We start from the raw sequence: 17,773 nt of genomic DNA on the forward strand, positions 1-17,773 counted from the left end.
TCAGAACCCCACACCCCCCTGCACACACGCGAGCTTTCTTATCTCAGAAGCCCACCTCAGAGCTCTCGGCGTCAAACCTGAGATTCCTCACCTATCAAATTTTGGGACTGCAGGACCCCAGGCTGCAGAGAGGAGGCAAGTGGAAGAGAGGGGGGAACGGCAGCCTGGGCTTCTTGGCCACCAGCCTCGAGCATCCTGGTGCCCGGGGCGGGGTCACGAGCAGCGTCATGGGGTGATGCAGATAATTCTCTCCTTCCCATCAAGTCCCTGCAGTTGGGCGGTGTGTAACTGGAGACCCACCTCTGCCAGATATCCAAAGGCCAGAGATGAGCACTGACAACAAAACGGAAAAGGTGGAGAAATGGATTTCGGGGGAGTCCCGGGTACAATCAGACTACGAGACGTCAGAAAATCCACAGGCACTGCTAAAGCCGCCACCCAACCCGGGGCTCCCGCCGTGGCCCCACACCTGCAGCTCGACCTCAACATATTCTTGTTTGTCTGACACGCCTGCCAGACCCCATACTGAGCCCAGGAAGTGGGCAGCAGCCGGGGGGCCTTCCCCTGACCATGACCGGAAGGCAGCCTCCCCACCCCACCCCCTGCATGGGCCGTAGAAGCCATGGCTCTTCAGGAACCAATCCCCCCAGGTCCGGAATAACCTCACGCCAAGGACTGAGGCCGGGCGCTGGCGGCTCTGGGGTCACCAGCCTGTGCCCGCAAGGGGCTAGTATCCTCGACAAAGGTAAAGGTAAAGTAAGGGGCATTTTGTGGTGGCTCGGGACAGCAGAAGCGATAAACTGCCGAATGAGGGCACAGGCAGTAAGAGTTCAGAGGAGGGAGAGAATCTAACTGGGGACAGCACAGCAGTGGGAGGTGTGGCTGCAAGCAGCGGAGACCAGCTTTTCGCACGCCCACCCGAAGCGGTGCGGGCCCACACTTCCGGAGGAGGTTCGGCCAACTCTGAAAAGTCCTCTTTGGGCTGGGCCTGCAGGGGTGAGCCTCCTTCTTGGCCCTGCACCTGCCGCTCCTGTCCACGGCCGCACATACACCCCCATATGCACGCCGGATCCCGAACGGACAACACATCTCAGGGTTCCCAGGTTCCGGGCCCCCGCCTGGGCACGTCGGGCCCTCCAGCTTCTCTCCTCTCCATTGCACCAAATTCCACAGCTCACCGCACACACGCCCTGCCTCCATGTGGTCTCTCCGTTCTGTTTCTTAGCGGCCATCACAAAACCTCCAAACTCACCCCGTGTGAGGTCAGCCGTGAGCCTCAGAGGTAAGGAAGCCCACTGAGAGGGCAGAAGTTTGCCATAGCAACACAACAGTCAATGGCAAGCCAGATTTTGGAGGCTGGCCCCTCTCCACGCCACCGTGACGCCTCTTGTGGGTGAGAAGGTCAGCTGTGACTCACAGCCGGCAGAATGAGACCGGCAGGGGCTGCGAGAGAGAAGCACAGGCTCCTTACAGAGAGGTGCACCGCGGGGAGATCATTTTTCTGACTCAAAAAAAGAGGAAGCATTTGAAGTCCAGAAAGTGAATGCAGGATCAGCCTAAGGAGCCGGTCAGCTCCTTGGGGGAACCTCTAGGGGTGGGTGGCGGGAGGCAGGAGGCAGGACAACATCACGGGGATTAAATAGAAGATGCTGCTAGGTGACTCAGGTCTCCTCCCGTGACCCCTCGCACAAAAGGCAAAAAGCAAATCAGCCCACTCCCTTTGGGAAGATGAGAAGTCAAAGTAAAACACAAGCCTCGTGGCTGAGAGCTGTCGCGTGCACGGTCCGTGCACACCTGTGGCTGTGGTCCCGGGGAGGCGGGGTTCCGGAACCCATTAATATGCTGGTGGTGAGTTGCTGATTATCAGGAAGAAAAAGAAAACGTTCTGTGCCTTTAAAGTTTTTCTCCCCGGGTTTACTGAGATACAACTGACAAAACGGTGATATATTTAAAGTGAACGAGGATGGGCGTCTGGGTGGCTCAGTCGGTTAAACATCTGACTTCCGCTCAGGTCATGATATCATGGTTTGTGAGTTCGAGCCCCATGTCGGGCTCTGTGCTGACAGCTCAGAGCCTGGAGCCTGCTTCCGATTCTGTGTCTCCCTCCCTCTCTGCTCCTCCCCTGCTTATGCTGTCTCTCTCCCTCTTTCTCTCTCTCTCAATAAATAAACATTAAAAAAATTTTTTAAGTGTACGAGGTGATGTTTGACACACTGCAGAGGATTCCTCCCCATGGAGTTAATTCACACATCCATCCCCTCCCACGGCAACCCTTTTTGGGGGCGGGTGTGGGGAGAACATTCTATCCTCTTAGCAAACTTCAATCATACGATACAGTATAATCAACTACACTCATCACCTTACAGACTGGATCTTCTCCTTCACAGAGCAAATCTAAATCTTCAGGGAGCACCTGGGTGGCTCAGTGGGTTAAGCACCCGACTCTTGGTTTCAGCTCAGGTCATGATCTCACTGTTTGTGGGTTCGAGCCCCGTGTCAGGCTCTGAGCTGACAGTGTAGAGCCCGCTTGGGATTCTCTCTCCCTCCCTCCCTCTCTCTCTCTCTTCTTCCCTCTGCCCCTCGTCCACTTGCTCTCTGTCTCTCTCAAAATAAATAAATGAAGGTAAAAAACAAGATTTAAATCTTCAATATACGTCCTGAGTAATTTGAAAAACGGCAAGGGAAAAAAAAATAATAATAAAACCCACCTTTTGGAGGAGTCAGAACCGCTTTCCTGAAAATTTTTCAGATCCCTGCCTGATTTTGGTCAGTGGACGTGAATTAGTAAGTGAATCTGTTTCTCTACCCAACTTCTATTAATAGGCTATCAGTCTCTCCTCATCCCACTAAATAAATGTCAAACAAACACTTAAAGAATACCGGTTTGCTGGGGTGCCAAATTACGAGCCTGCCCAGACGTCTGCGTGTCTCAGGCTGGCCCTGGTTGAAAGCATAAGTTCCAAACGAGTGGGTGGTATAACCGAAGTTAAACACTGTGGTTTCCATCCCCCGTTGACATGGAGACCGTGAAGCAGGTGGCAAAAAACGTGCAGACGCGGACAGATGCAAATGGTAGTGGGGCCGCACAGGTCGCTGGCACACGCTGGGGCGTCTGACTCCATCCTGAGACATGGCTTCTGATTTTTTGTTTTACTGAGATATAATTTGCGTGCCATACGTTCACCCTCCCGAAGCGCACGATTCGGCGGCATTTAGCACATTCGCAAAGCTGCGCGGCCCTGAGCGCTACCCGCTTCCAGAACGTTTCCTTCGACCCCAAAGAGAGACCCACACCCGTTACCACAGGTCACTCTCCGTTCCCCCTCCCCCAGTCCCTGGTAAATGCCGCCCTGCTTCTGTCTCCACGGATTTGCCTGTTCTGGGCGTTTCATAGAAGCGGGCGCGTCCTGTGTGGCCTTCTGCGTCTGGCTTCTCTCGCTTGGCATCGTGTTTGCAGGGTTCATCCGTGTAGCAGTGGGTGTCAGCGCCTCATCCCTTTTTGTGGCCGAATAATATTCCTCTGTATGAACACGCCGCGTTCGGGGCTATTGTGAATACAACCGCTGCCGTGAGCGATCACACACGAGCTTTTGTGTGCAGGTGCGTTTAATTCTTTGGGGTCTCTACCCAGGAGTTCCTAACTTGTTGATAAAATAATTTAAAACAAGCATTACATCCATATTTTTGAAAACATAAAAAGGGTGCGAGGTGAGCCTGAGTTTCAGCCTTGTCCCTGTTTCCCGGAACAGGGTTCCCCTGCTCAAGAAGCCAATCCCAATTCCAGGTAGATTCTCCCAGAAGCAGCCTGTACGTACGTACGTACACACACACACACACACACACACACACACACACACACACACACACCTGTACTTAAAGATTGCTTACAGGAAACCTGGAGACCAGGTGAGGCTGGAGTCAGCCTCATAGGCTTTGGGAAGAGCCCAGGGCCCAGTGCGAGTCCCATCTGAGGCCGCTGAGCAATGAAGAGGTGACACGGCTGGGTGGTCTGAGGGCAGGTCTGGGGTGGCCTCTCAGCTGTGGCCTCGCCTCAAGCAACTCAAGCAGTGTGCTTAACCTCCCTGGGACTCAGCTTCCCTGTCTGTAAGAGAGCCCTGACACGGGCCCCTACTTCGCAGACCTCTGCCAAGAGCCGGTGAGCTACAGGATGCGAGTGTAGGTGCCATGCCTGGCACAGAGCAAAGGGCTCACCCTCTGATCTGATCCTCAGTTTTCCCATCTGGAAAATGGAGGCATGCACAGTTACGTGTGGACCGCACGAGACCCCTGGGTAAGGGCCCAGCATGCTACCATTTCTGAGTGGCGGGTGCTCAGGGAAGTCAGAGCTCCGGAGCCCCTCCCCAAGGAGATGCCAGATCTCCCAGCTCCACACACCCCCCACCCCCACCCCCCGCAGCCCTGACTTCTCCCAGTGGTGACAGAACAGGTGAGTCTCTCCCCCAGGCACAAAGGAATCGCCTGCGTCTTGGACCCCACACCTTGGACAAGTCACTGGATTTCTTACTTCTTGTCCCTTTCCACCACCACCGCCCCCACCCCCACCCTCCCTTCCGGACCCTTCTCTCTGCTTTCTCAGCAGACACTCTCTACTCTGGAGCTGAGCTTCCTTCTCTGAATCCCAGACTGTCGGAATCAGCAGGGAAACCCTCAGAGACCTTCAAAGCGGAGAGCCCTCGAGTAAGGAAGGAAGCGTTAGCAGGGCCATCAGAAAGCTGTTAGGAGCAATTTTCCTCCCAGCTGGCAAAAGGCAAAGCAGAGCCTGAGAAGAAACCCAGGGCCTGGGAAGGCAGAACAGGGAAGGGAAACTGAAGAATGTCTCCTTGGGCGTGCAAAAGTTCATGGGGGAGAAAACCAGCACGCACACACACACGCACACACACGCACACTCACAACACAAAGGAGAAATTCTTAGCCTGCAGCAGTTGGTAGCATTATGTAAAATTCCAAGCCCACAAAAATATCATTTGGATGATAAAAAGTTAAATTTAGCTAAGTACAGAGTGACTAATACTATGAGGGACAGGCAGCACCCCCAGTTGCCTGGAGCTGATACAGCTGGCTTCTAGAAACTTTTGACAAGTAACCAGGGCCTGGTGCGGCACAGAATAACAGATTATATAATAAGAGGCACAGCCATTAGCGATACAAAACAGACAGCGAGCGCTGCAGCCCCCCCCAAGGGAGGGGACAGCAGGGCTCTGGCTTGAGCTTTGCCGACGACGGAACCTCGCCTCCGGAAGCCGGGGCCACAGGCATCTGGGCATTCGGAGGCATCCGAGAGGGGAATCGGGCCTTGGAGGGGTGTGTGCGAGCGGGTCCACCTGCCCCTCCTGCAAAGATCTTTCCCCAGAGGGGTCGTGGCAGATGGTTTCTGTGAAGGACCCAATGAGCTACAGCCTTGTGGAGTCCCGGTCCTTAGAATCTAGTCTGACCCCAAGACCTGCTTTAACCAACAGAACGTGCTGGAAGTAACTCTGCACCAGGTTCAGACCCGAGCCTTCAGGAATGCCTGGCTAAGAACTGAAGGCAGAGACGCAAACAGATATTCACACACCTATGTTCACGGCAGCACCATCCACAATAGAAAAGGGTGGACACAACCCAGGTGTCCATCCACGAACGAATGGATCAGCAAAATGTGTGGTCTCACCATACAACGAACTATTACTCAGTCTTCAAAAGGAAGGCCATTCTGGATGAACCCGGAGGCCACTGTGCTGAATGAAATAAGCCGGTCACAGGCCAACAAATACTGCATGGTTCCACCTGAGATGTCCAGAGGAGTCACGTTCACAGGGACAGGAAGTAGGAGGGTGGGTGCCAGGGGCTGGGGGAGGGGAAGGGGGACCTGTCGTTGAACAGGGACAGAGTCTCAGTATGGGAAGAAGAAAAGAATCTGGGTATGGATGATGGAAACGGTGGCACAACAGTGTGAACACCACACCTAATGCCACTGAACTGGACACTTAAACACGGCTAAAGTGGTAAATTTTATGTTACGCGTATTTTACTACAGTGCCTGGAGAAGTGGTGTGGAGGAGAACCACTGTCCCAGCCAAGAGCCCCAGCAGATAGAGGCGAGTGCCAGCCCCGACACGCCAGCCCCGGGAGTGAGGCCATCTTGGAGAGGGATCCTCCACCCCCAGTCAAGCTGTCCCAGCTGACACCGGTGGAGCAGAGATGAGGTGTCCCCACCAAGCCCTGCCCCAACTGCCTTGCCACGCTGTGAGCAAATAAATAAAACGGTTGATGTTTTAAGCCACTGAGTTTGGGAGTACTTCGCTGCAGCGATGAATGATGAACACGGTGGTCAGGCGCTCTAATGGCTTTGGGGGAGATGTCTATTTCTAATGGGGGACCAATGAAGCTCTTTGGTGCTCTCACAGGTGAGTCACGAAGACAAGGCAGTGCCTAAATAAGTGCCAGGGAGAGACTCCTTTTCCACTCCCCAAGCCCCAACGGAACACATGCTGAAGTCAAACAGCTGCTGTGGAGGCCGGGGGTTTCTCCAGTGATCCGGCGCAGAAGCCGGACCTTCTGCTGGCTGGCTCAGCCGTACCGTCCGGTAGGCTGTGAGCAGAGATGCTCCCTGGGAGCCCCAGGGAATGCCCCCAGATGTGGTGCTGAGACCAGCGTTCTCACTGGCTGACTCCAGGTGGACCAGTTCCCTTCTCCGGGATCCACTTCTCCACGTGTGCAGTGAGGAGGCTGGCCTCTAAAGGGCCTCTCCACTCAGCTCTAACATTCTGCGACCTCCTAGTCTGGGCAGAAGGGAACACGGAAACAGAATCCAAAGCGCTGAACAAAGGCCAAACGACTGTGGCAGCTAGATTTACAAGGTAGGCGCACAGTCTCCTCACCTCTGCCCCCTGAGGATCCCCACCCTCACCTCCGTGCCCTTCACGAGTTTGTTCGTTCCACAACACTTGCCATGCCACTCCGGCTTGGTCCAGTTTCCTCTTCCTAAATTACATCTGGAGCCCCCCAGGTTCAAGATGCGTGAGGAGTTCTGGGAGCAGCGGCACGTACACCCCTTCCAGGCCTGGCCCCTAAAATGCCCACGTGATCCTCAATGCCCTCTCTCTCTTCGTTCACCAGGCAGCTGACTGCCCAGGTCCAGCGGAGGACCCCAAGGGAGCCCCAGGGGATGACAGAAACACCACAGGAAAGGATGTGGGATCCCTGAATCACTACACAGAGGCCACCCCCAGCCCATCCAATTCAACTGCAAGAGTGAGAACAGCCTTTGTTGGGATAAGCCACTGAGACTGTAACAACGGTTTGTTACAGCAGCCAGCAAACCTATCCTAACTGATACATTCACCAAACCCTTACTGCGCGTCAGACGTGTGAAGGATGCACAGGAGAATCAGGCCTAGGCATCACCAGTGTAGTTAACAGTTCAGGGGGATCAGGTACAGCCCAGTTCTGCACCCGGCAATCACAGGCTAAGCACGTGATGAGAGCTCCTGCACGTATGTGAGCTCCACTCATACTACCTGCTTCTCAAAACCTTACTATGTAGGTTTACCTCCCCCAAAACACTAGATGAGTAAAGAACGAAAGAAACCAAAATGGACGAGAAAAGCTATCCTGAGACTCCCAAGGACAATCCACAAGCAAATGAGTTACAATCATCATCATCATCATCATCATCTTAGTGCTTCCTGGTAGGCAAAGCAAAAAGGGAAATATTCTGGGTCACAGAGCTTTCACCAACAGTGAAAAACATACTGGTTCAAGATGAGAAACAAACTCTGTCCTTGCGAAGAGCTCTAAGGGAATGCTCCCTGGGGTCTCCACGTGAAGGATCCGGTGTCTGGGCAGGAGGCAGCAAGAGGAGGTCAAGCTCGCCCCAAAAGCTATCCTTGCCTGTGGCCCAACTGGCTCTTGACTGCAGCAAGCTCCTGAGTAATTCTTCATCCTTGTTAACGTGAACACGGCAGCACCATGATAATGACGGAAAATATTTACATACCGTACCACTGACGGGTTGTTTAGACCATCTGGCTACTAGATGCAGTAACTATTGTCACACACATGCCCGTCCACAAACGCTGTGCCTTGGTACCGATGATTCAGGCAGCGACCGTCTGCCCCATCCCCATCACGCTCCCCACCACAGGGACCCGAGAGAGGGGTGGGTCTGCAGCCCAAGTCTCGGCCGGCCTGTGCCCCGTTGGCCTCGGCCACTGCAGGCGGGGAGCAGAGCTCTCAAGCTCCCACCCTCTGCTCTGTCTGGGCTGAGCACCGATAATAAGTCTCCCTTCCATTTATCAAGGACTCCTTCAGGGCTCGAGTGCTCTAAACAAGGCTTCACTCAACGTGACCGCACCATGCTGCAGCCACCTGGGGGGTTTCTCCAGTGATCCCATGGGGGCTGCTGCAGAGTCGCAGGCAAATCCGGCCCTGTTCGCTCGTGTCGGAGGCCCCTTCCACTGAAGCCCTGTCACACTCGGGCGTGGGGGCGGGGACGACGAGCCGGTGTCACGGCTCCAGGAGGATAGAGGACGGCGGCCTCAGCCATCCTTCTGTCCACGTGGCTCTGCCGGGTTCCGATACCAAGCTGGGTTTCTGGGTTGACATCAAATGTTTTTTTCCTTTTTTAAGAAAGTTGGGGTGTCGGGTGGGTTGTTTTATTATTATTGTCTTAATTTCTGCAAAAGCAAAAAAGTCTATTCGGGGCCTGTTCAAAAGCAGCAATTTTCTTAATGGGAAGCATATGCTTCTGCCCACATGCGGAGCTGTGTCAGCTCAGCGATCACAGCGGCCTGTGGATATGGTACGTCGTGTCACCTTCTTGACAGATGTGAGTCAAATGGAAACTCGTCACAGGTGCCTGCACAGCCTCCGGCGGTGGCTTCGCGCTCTGACACCGGTTTTTCGGATGGGCGCACCGTAGGAAAGGTGGGGCTGTGTTTCCGTCAACCGTGAACCCACAGTGTTCGTGTCTTTTCACGATTACCCTCTAGGACGCAAAATGCCCCAGACGGAGTGCTCGGGGCCAGGGCAGCACCCGGACTGGGCTCCAGCTTTCTGTGGCCACCTCGCCTCCTGGAATCTGAGTTTGGCAACGGAAGGCGGGGTGAGACGTCGTCCAGTCACAGGGTGGCTCCAGTCACAGGGTGGCGGGGACGTACTAGCCCGGGTCAGGGGGCTCTTTGTGGTCTTGCAACCAACCCAGGATCCTGGTCTTTCTGGGGTCTGGTGCTTCTCTCTCTGCAAGTGAGGTGAAGGCCAGAGACTCACCCAACGGAGACAGGGCCCTAAAGCAAGTCATAACCCACAGCCAGACAAAGCAGGAGGCCCATTCTCCGCAGGAGCAACCTTGCCTGAGCGAGAGTCTGCTCGCGCACACATCCACCCCCTCTAAAACCAGGGACTTCGCAGCTCGGGTTTCCCGACGATCATTACAGTTTGGGGTGACGACTGCACCGGTAACACACGCAGCACCTCAAGGAGGCTGGTGGCTGCTGTGCAGAAGTCCAAGCGACCTCTGTGGGGAGACGTTCCTTCTGGCCAGATCCCTGGAGCCCCCGCACCTGCTCCGAGCCTCTGCACAGTTCCAGGCAGACACACCAGCTTCTAGGCAGGACCAGGCAAATGCTCTTTTTGCAAAAGTTATCTGAGCCACTGGGGACACAGAAAAATCGTGACAAAGCTCGCACCCAGTTACTGCTTGCCAGCTTCACTCATACCAGGCCCAGAAAACACCCAGCGGCAGGCCCTGTCGGGACAAGCGCCCTGTTTCAACACAGAGCGATGACACAGGTGAAGGTGAGTCCAGCACCTCAGGCTGGAGAGTAGGTCAGCCTCGGGCCTCCCGGGTCACACACGGGGTCTTCTCAGGGGCCACGGAGCCCCCGCAGGCCCAGCCAAGCGCCTGCCCCAGGGAGCTCTCTGTTTCCAGTCCTCAGCGTCTCCTGACCGCTCTCGCACCCGGGGAGCGGTCCGCGCCAGGCGCCGCCACGCTCTCGGCAGTGCAAGGTGACCCGCAAACACGGCTAACAGGGCAAGCTGTTCAAAAAGCTCCATCCATTCCTCTTTTCATTCTTGGGTTAGATCGTTCCTATTTTTCCGTGTCCTCTGCTCACAGGAGGATGGCTACAGTGAACTGGTGTTTCTCTGTGTGTGTGGTCGATTACACGGAACATAACATGCGCCACCCTAACCGTCTGAAGTGCACAGTTCGGCGGCATCAGGCGCACTCACGCCGCTCACAGCCCCCACCGCCCATCTCCAGACATTTTTCCGCCTCCCAAGCGGAAACTCTGTACCCCTTAAACACATGCTTCCCATTGTCCCTCCTCCGGCCCCTGGTAACGTCTGTGAATTGCACAGCTCTTTAAAAATAACGTTCTTCGTCTCTCAGTCCACGGGTTCAAGCCCCGCATCGGGCCCCGTGCTGACAGCTCAGAGCCTGGAGCCTGCTTCGGATTCTGTGTCTCCCTCTCTCTCTGCCCCTCCCCTGCTCGTGCTCTGTCTCTCTCTCAAAAATGAATAAACATCAAAAAAAACACAATAATAATAAATAAATAAAATAAAAATAATGTCCTCAGGGGCGCCTGGGTGGCTCAGTCGGTTGAGCGTCCAACTTCAGCGCAGGTCACGGTCTCGAGGTTCATGAGTTCGAGCCCCGTGTCAGGCTCTGTGCTGACAGCTCAGAGCCTGGAGCCTGCTTCGGATTCTGTGTCTCCTGCTCTCTCTGCCCCTTCCCTGCTCACATTCCCTCTCTCCTTCTCAACAATAACAAATAAAAATAGTGTCCTTACCTTGGCAAAATTATTTTGTAATTTTACACGTCCTGGTGTCATTTTTAAAGCATCTGGTGCTCCTCAATACTTGGTGATGGACAAGCTGACAGAGGAGGCCCAAACCCCTCCAGGAAGGGACCACTCAGGCCACAACGTGCCTGGTGGAATCAAGGCCCCCTCCCTGCCACGTGCGAGGAGGCACCTAATGGGAACCAGCGTCCTTAGTCGGCTGTGCCAGGAACCCTGCTAGAGCCGCCCTTTGCGGTAGCAAAGGCTCTCACGGTTTTCTCCAGATTTTCATTTTACTTAAAAGCTCTTCCTTGCCTGGGGTTTTGAGGTTAAAAACCACTACCTCGCACTCACACATTGTAAGTGGGAGTGTAAATTGGTACTACCTTCACGGAGAGCAATTTGGCAACAGCTATCGAAAATAAAAGGAAAACACCCCTTGACCTAGCGCTTCTCCTTCGGGCAATTTATTCCGCAGATAGGAGAGTATATGTGCACGAGCACCTCTGTACCAGGGCACTCGCTGCGGCCCTCTTTGCTGCCAGGCTTCTGCCATGAACAATGTAGAGCTTCGTGAGTCGGGAATCGGTTCACCTAATGATGGTGCGTCATCCGTCAGCCGAACACTAAGCCCATCGTTAAAAAGACCCAGACAATCTAAGTGAACCCACAGAGCACCACCTAGTCAAAACAGCAGGGGCACAATGGTAGGCAGCCGTCTGTGGTTTCGGTTTTTTGGGGTTTTTTCCTAAGTCATATATATTCATATATGCAGAGAATCTTCCCGAAAGAGTACACACACGCACAATACAAACTTAGCGACAGTAGTTGCCTCTGGGGAGGAAAACAGGGAGCCCACAGACCAGGGTAAGTCAGCTTGGTAACCAAATGTAAGATTATACATACCCAAAGTGTTTTTCATATCAAGTATAGCTTTATCGTCTATTTTATTTATTTATTTATTTTTAAGATTTTACTTGTAAGTAATCTCTCTACCCAATGTGGGGCTTGAACTCAAGATCCCGAGATCAAGAGTTGCCTCCACCAGCTGAGCCGGCCAGGCACCCCTATCCTCTGTTTTATTATTTTATTGTAACCTATGAGTTTTAAGTTCCATAAATCAAGCAACGTATCTTATTTATTTTTAAAACCTCGCCAATGTCTGGCATAACATCATGTACATTTTGTGTGTGTGTGTGTTATTTTTTTAATGTTTATTTATTTTTGAGAGAAAGAGATAGAGTGTGAGTGGGGGAGGGGCAGAGAGGGGGGAGACACAAAATCCAAAGCTGGCTCCTGGCCCTGAGCTGTCAGCACAGAGCCCGACGCGGGGCTCGAACCCACAAACCGCAACATCATGACCTGAGTCGAAGTCAGACGCTTAACCGACTGAGCCACCAGGCGCCCCTACTCTTCCTTTTTTTTCAACTTTTATTTATTTTTGAGAGAGAGAGAGAGAGAGAGAGAGATAGAGACAGAATGTGAGCAGGGGAGGGGCAGAGAAAGAGGGAGACACAGAATCCGAAGCAGGATCCAGGCTCTGAGCTGTCAGCACAGAGCCTGACGCGGGGCTTGAACTCACGAGCCATGAGATCATGACCTGAGCCGAAGTCAGACGCTTAACCAACTGAGTCACCCAGGCGCCCCTGTCATTTTTGTAAATAAATGAAAGCATACGTGAATGAAGAGTGAAGAAAAGTGTTTGAAAAATTATGAACATTCTTTGAATACTAGAAAACGGTGAGTCTTAAGTTGTTAGAGAAGGAAGAGGCAGACTGGAAGCAGAAACTGGTTGATAACTGATCATCTCAGCAGAAAAAGTAGATTCAGTAAAGGAAGAGATACACCACTGGCCGTATGGTTAAGTTGACGTCAGGAGTTTACTGAACAAGGGAGCACCTGGCTGGCTCAGTCTCAGCATGTAACTCTGGATCTCAGGGCCTTGAGTTCAAGCCCCACGTTAGGCGTAGAGATTACTTAAGTAAATAAATACATGTTTAAAAAAGAAAAGACAGGTTACTGAACAAGGGTTTTACATTTTTAATTTTAATAACTATGTTTTTAAAAGCCAGCATGTAACTGCTGGTGGGAATGCAAACTGGTGCAGCCCCTCTGGAAAACAGTATGGAGGTTCCTCAAAAAACTAAAAATACAACTACCCTACGACCCAGCAATTGCACTACTAGGCATTTACACAAGGGATACAGGTGTGCTATTTCAAAGGGGCACGTGCACCCCAATATTTATAGCAGCTCTATAGACAATAACTCAAGTATAGAAAGAGCCCAATGTCCATCGACGGATGAATAAAGATGTGATGTATATGTATAATGGAGTATTACTCGGTGATCAAAAAGAATGAAATCTTGCCATTTGCAGCAATGTGGATGGAACTAGAGTTTGTTATGCTAAGCAAAATTAGTCAGAGAAAGATAACTATCATATGCCTTCACTCATGTGTAGAACTTAAGATACAAAACAGATGAACATAAGGGAAGGGAAGCAAAAATAATACAAAAACAGGGAGGGGGACAAAACACAAGAAACTCTTAAATATAGAGAACTGAGGATTGCTGGAGGGGTTGTGGGTAGGGGGGTGGGGGATGGGCTATATGGGTAAGGGCCATTAAGGAGAACACTTGTTGGGATGAGCATGGGGTGTTATACGTAGGTGATGGATCACTGGAATCTACTCCTGAAATCATTATGGTACTATATGCTAACTAACTTGGATGTAAATTAAGAAACAAAGAGAAATAATAAAAAAATAAATAAAATAAAAGCCAGTATTTAATGTTTCTTTGGATATAGCCGAATGCAAAGAAAATAATGAGTGGTCCAAACGATGAAACAAAAATTTGTTTTTTTGTTTTGTTTTGTTTTGTTTTGTTTTTGAAAGAGAGCACACACGAGCAGGGGAAGGGCAGAGGGAGAGAGAGGGAGGGAGAGGAACTCTTAGGCAGGCTCCACACTCAGTGTGGAGCCCGACGCAGGGCTTGGTCCCACGACCCTGGGATCGTGACCAGCGGAAATCAAGGGTCAGATGCTCAACTGACTGAGCCACTCAGGCACCGCTTAACATATTTTTTAAATTTTTGAAAAGTTTGTTTGTTTATTTAGAAAGAGGGGCAAGGAGAGGCAGAGAGAGGGAGACAGAATCCCAAGCAGGCTCCACACTGCCAGCACAGAGCTCGATGTGGGGCTCAAACTCACAAACCATGAGAAGATGACCCAAGCCAAAATCAAAAGTCGGATGCTCAACCAAACTGAGCCACACAGGTGCCCCTTAATATATTTTTTTTTAACCACGTTACAGCCCACCTTTTAAGTCCATGAACCACATATTCCTAAAGAATCAGAAAGTAGATCAAAAAGCCATCACTCCCCAGTGAGGTGATTACAGTTAAAAGCTCTCCAGAGATGGGTGCAAACCCAGCTTGGGAACTCTCGCCTATTAACCCCTAACTCTTGCCCTATTAACCTCCATGACCCCGCCGGCCAGCTGGCAGCAACCTTAACCCTTTAGAAGTGGGCCAAGCAACAGTGCCAGGCTTCCAGGAAAAAGCTGTCATAAAGCCCAAGAACTTCAGTCCTTAGAAAGTTGCACTGGGGGCGCCTGGGTGGCTCAGTCGGTTAGGTGTCCAACTCCAGCTCAGGTCACCGTCTCGCGGTCGGTGAGCTCGAGCCCCGCGTCGGGCTCTGTGCTGACAGCTCAGAGTCTGCAGCCTGCTTTGCATTCTGTGTCTCCCCCTCTCTCTCAAAAATAAATAAACATTTAAAACAATTAAAAAAAAAAAAAAAAAAAGAAAGTTCCACTGGCCCCCGCGAGTGGTTGTAAAACAATCGTGGTTAAACTAAGGCAAAAAATTAACAGCAGCAAAACCATACCAAGGAGAGCAAAGGAAAAGCAACAGGAAGAAGGGAAGGCCACCTAAAAAGGAATTGGTGGGAGCCCACAGGTTCGGCCTGAGGGGCAGGCGGCCCCATCGCAGGCCTCTGCGCACAGCACTGCTCCCGACGGCCAACCTCCATCTGTGTCTCCGCAGTGCCGGCCGGCTGGGCGATTCGGTGATGCCGGGTCCCAAAGAGACTGAATTCTCTACCTAATGTTCACCGTTTCCTGAAGAGAGGCCAGAAACGCCTTCGAGAAAGAGCAGGAGCATTACTGGGGCCGTGTGAAGTCCTCCCGAGTCCGAGGCTAATGAGGTGACCTCGTACGATGACGATGATGTGGCCTGGCCTGTGCTCTGGCTTCTCACAGGGGTTCACGGGTTACTTCCTACACCCAGATTCTCCTCAAGGGCTGCCTTGGGATGCCCCGGCAGGGACGTGTGACAAGGCGGAGGGGAACCCTGACAGCCAGTCTCGGACAGCGCGCCGGGGTCCTCTCTCCGCGGGTCCCGGGTTGGTGCTGAGCTGGAGACCACGGACTCCGGCCGCTGTAACAGCGGCTCACTGGCGCACAGAGGTGCTCAAGTCATTCTCGGAGATTCCTCAGATGTTGTGGCCCCTCTTTCACAGAAGATGGAATTCCGGTTCAGGTGAAGTAGTCCAGCCTAAGCCCCACAGGCAGAAAGTGGTATCACCAGACTCAGGACCCGGGGCTCACACCTCCGTAACCGGAACACCGGGCGGGGAGCTTGGCCCCACGAAACAGCTCCCGCCTGACCCCAGGAGAGAGGGCCAGGAGAGATCTGGAATGCTCCGCGTTGCGTCACTCCCCCACATTTCCCTGGGATTCTGGGCTCCAGGGAGGCGGAGGAGATGCTGGCGGCTGAGACAGCCTGGGTGTCACTCTTATTCCTAACCAGGAAAGAAGGCCCCTGGTTTGTCGACACCCGAGCAGGATGCCAGAGGCGCTCTTCCCATCACAGCTGCCAGCCAGTTACCTCTGACACCCAGGAAGGCAGTGATGGGCGTGTGGCAACTTGGCCACCGTACTGTCTTGCTACTTCTCCTTTTTTCTTTTAATGTTCATTTATTTTTGAGAGAGAAAGAGCACAAGTGGAGGAGGAGCAGTGAGAGAGAGGGAGACACACAGTCCGAAGCGGGCTCCAGGCTCCGAGCCGTCAGCACAGAGCCCGACGCGGGGCTCGAACCTACGGACCGTGAGATCATGACCTGAGCGGAAGTCGGGCGCTTCACCGACCCCGAGCCACCCAGGCGCCCCGTCTTACTGCTTCTAATTGCTTGTCAGTTACGTCCGCTTTCCTGAGATGAACACTGTATCCATCTCAAAACATTAATTCTGCAACCTCCTTTCCCCGGCCCACCGGCCTGGCTTCCTTCCGTCTACAGAGACGTTTAATACTAATGGCAGAGGGTGAGCGTGTCTCAGGGGGATGCCTCTCGCAGCAAGGGGTTTCCAGATACTGGCTGGCCCTGAAATCCTTTTGCGGCACAACCTGCAACAGCGTTCCGTGCCCCTCAAACAACTTTGGAAGGTGCTGCCACAGCGCTTCGCCACGAAGGAGTGAGCCGCCACCGAGTAGAAGTGCTCTCTAGGACGGTGCGATCTGTGTCTATCGCTCAGTCTCTACGTTATTAAGAGTAATGGATGTTGCAGTTTATCAAATGCTTTCCTGGCATCTATTGAAAGCATCTAAGTGGTTTTTCTCCCCCCCCCCCTTTTTTCTTTTAGCAGATCTCCTAGTAAATAATCGTCTGCTTATGTTTTTGAGACTGGTCCACAACCCAGTACAGTGAACCCTCTGCCCGGTGCCTTTCTGGTGGGACACAGAGAGAGACCCCAAGCAAATAGCTCCTGCCTACAGAAGAAAGGAGGGAAGGGAACATGAAGAAGAGAGTGTGCGTGTGCACACACGCGCACACAAACACAACGGCACACATCTGAAGAGCAGGCTAGGATTTGTGAATTCATGTGTCACACACGGGGCACAGTGAGGACTGGAGGAACCACACATGAATGGGGTCAATCACAGAGGGCTTCCTACAGGAGGTGGCAGGGAAGACTCGGGAACCTCTGGACTTGAGTCCTGCCTCCTATGGAGCCCAAGGGCATGCTTTCCTAGCCCATAATCTTCTCGGCAGTAAAACAAATAATCATGGAGCAGAAGAGCCCTTCAGAGGCACCCAGCTCAGCTTCCTTCATCTGCAGACGGAAACTGAGGTTCAAAGAGGGAAGCTGATTTGCCCAAGGCCACGGGCCACCCCTACAGTCTTCCTTGGCTCCAAGGGGAGGGGAGAGAAACAAAGAGAGCTTTGAGAGCTCGGGCAGAGAGGAAGCAGAGAACCCCCGCTGTGTCGTGACTTTCCCTGTAATAAATGTTGCTGTTGCTACCTCGAAGGGGGCTGAGTCAGGAGGCAGCGGGAGTGCTCACTCAGGGGATAGAAGGTAGCGGTGGAGGGCCTGCCGGGAGAAGGGGGAGATCCTGGAGCCGCCCTCTCACACACCCAGGTCGACGGGGATGCCCCTACCTTCTTCACCAACACAGACACACTTGGACGGCTTTTCATAGTGATTCCCCTCGCTCGCTCATCCAACAAGTATGGAGATGATACGGGGTTGAAGGCTGTGCCCCCAAAATCCACGTCCTTCTTGGAACCTCAAAATGTGACCTTATCTGGAACTAGGATCTTTACAGATATATTAGTTAAGGTGAGGTCACACTAGACTAGGGGGGCCCTGATCCAATATGACTGGTGTCCTCACAGAAAGAGACCCAGGGGGACACACACACACACACACACACACACACACACACACGCGGAAGACAACCACATGGAGACAGAGGCAGAGACGGGAGTCCAGTGTCAAGGAACACCACCGGCAGCCAGGAGGGAGGCCTGGAACAGATTCTCCCTCGGAGCCCCCGGAAGGAAGCAACGTTACCCAAAGCCTAAATGCAGACTTTGTGTCTCCTGAACTAGGAGAGAGCACGTTTCTGTGTTTTGAGCCCCGTGGTGTGCAGTGATTTGTTACCCGGCCCCAGAACTCGAATATGTTTGCCCACAGAGCAGGGGGCTCC

The 17,773-nt window shown here is 52.8% G+C and overlaps 1 protein-coding gene across 8 annotated transcripts in view; it reads right to left on the bottom strand.

The window, feature by feature from the left end:
- PITPNM2 (phosphatidylinositol transfer protein membrane associated 2) overlaps positions 1 to 4,280 on the bottom strand; it is a 115,446-nt gene extending 111,166 nt beyond the window's left edge. For 2 of the 8 annotated variants that reach the window (XM_049619461.1, XM_049619460.1), the window contains exon 1: positions 92 to 2,030. The gene's annotated coding sequence lies outside the window, so the exon portion shown is untranslated. Of the gene's footprint in view, positions 1 to 91 lie in introns of all 8 variants that reach the window. The other 6 variants (XM_049619455.1, XM_049619459.1, XM_049619458.1 and 3 more) reach the window with 6 other exon arrangements.
- Positions 4,281 to 17,773: the final 13,493 nt, after the last annotated feature.

This window comes from Panthera uncia (assembly GCF_023721935.1).
Source record: "Panthera uncia isolate 11264 chromosome D3 unlocalized genomic scaffold, Puncia_PCG_1.0 HiC_scaffold_8, whole genome shotgun sequence".
Taxonomy (NCBI): Eukaryota; Metazoa; Chordata; class Mammalia; order Carnivora; family Felidae; genus Panthera; species Panthera uncia.